Here is a 1,743-nt window from a genome sequence, read left to right on the forward strand (position 1 = left end):
ACCATCTGTGTGAGGAGACAACAGGACTGGACTGTGAGGTTCACATTGGAGGCTGGAGGAACTGAGGAGGGGGAGAGAGACCTAGGGGTCAGGATAGGACTGAGCCTTCCTGGACAAAGGGGAGAGGCCCTAGCTCCAGGATGGAGAGAACTGAAAGGGGGGGCAGCTTGCCAGAAAGGGGAAGATGCCTCAGAAGGGGCCCAACGACCTGTGTCCTGTGACACAGTCAATGAACAACTTTTTGGCTGCTCCTTCACCAAACCAGAAAGGACGCTTTTTACATTTTTTAAAATTTTTTAAAATTTTTCCATAATTTATTATTTAATATTTTTTAGTTTTCAGTGTTGATTTCCATGACATTTTGAGTTACAAATTTTCTCCCCATTTCTACCCTCCCCCACTCCAAGATGGCATATATTCTGATTGCCCTGTGCCCCAGTCAGCCCTCCCTTCTGTCTCCCCATTCCCCCTACCCCCCCATCCCATTTCCCCTTACTTTCTTCTATGGCAAGATAGATTTCTATGCCCCATTGCCTGTATATCTTATTTCCCAGTGGTGTGAAAAAACAACTTTTTTTTTGATCATCTGCTTTTAAAACTTTGAGTTCCAAATTCTCTCCCCTCTTCCCTCCCTACTAACTCTCCCTAAGAAGGCAAGCAATTCAACATAGGCCACACATGTATCATTATGCAAAACACTCCCATAAATAGTCATGTTGTGAAAGACTAACTATATTTCCCTCCATCCTGTCCTGTCCCCCTTTATTCAATTTTCTCCCTTGACCTTGTCCCTTTTCAAAAGTGTTTGCTTTTGATTACTTCTTCCCCTTATCTGCCCTCCCTTCTGTCATCCCCCCTTTTTTATCCCTTTCTCCCTACTTTCATGTGGGGTAAGATACCCAAATGAGTGTATGTGTTATTCCCTCCTCACGTCAAATCTGATGAGAGCAAGATTCACTCATTCCCCCTCACATTCTCCCTCTTCCCTTCCAATGAACTACTTTTTCTTGCCACTTTTATGTGAGATAATTAACCCCATTCTAACTCTACCTTTCTCCCTCTCTCAATATATTCCTCTCTCATCCCTTAATTTTATTAGTTTTTTAGATATCATCCCTTCATATTCAATTCACCTTGTGTCCTCTGTCTATATATATGTATATTCTCTTCAACTACCCTAATACTAAGAAAGGTCTCATGAATTACACACATCATCTTTCCATGTAGGAATGTAAGCAAAACAGTTCCACTTTAGTAAGTCCCTTATGATTTCTCTTTCTTGTTTACGTTTTCATGCTTCTCTTGATTCTTGTGTTTGAAAGTCAAATTTTCTGTTCAGCTCTGGTCTTTTCATTGAGAAAGCTTGAAAGTCCTCTATTTTATTGAAAATCTGTATTTTGCCTTGGAGCATTATACTCAGTTTTGCTGGGTGGGTGATTCTTGGTTTTAATCCTAACTCCTTTGACCTCCAGAATATCATATTCCAAGCCCTTCAATCCCTTAATGTGGAAGCTGCTAGATCTTGTGTTATCCTGATTGTGTTTCCACAATACTCAAATTGTTTCTTTCTGGCTGCTTGAAGTATTTTCTTCTTGATTGGGAAACTCTGGAATTTGGTGACAATATTCCTAGGAGTTTTATTTTTGGGATCTTTTTCAAGAGGTGATTGATGGATCCTTTCAATGTCTATTTTACCCTATGGCTCTAGAATATCAGGGAAATCTTCCTTGATAATTTCTTGAA

The sequence above is a fragment of the Trichosurus vulpecula genome, chromosome 2, assembly GCF_011100635.1.
Source record: "Trichosurus vulpecula isolate mTriVul1 chromosome 2, mTriVul1.pri, whole genome shotgun sequence".
In the NCBI taxonomy this organism is placed as follows: domain Eukaryota; kingdom Metazoa; phylum Chordata; class Mammalia; order Diprotodontia; family Phalangeridae; genus Trichosurus; species Trichosurus vulpecula.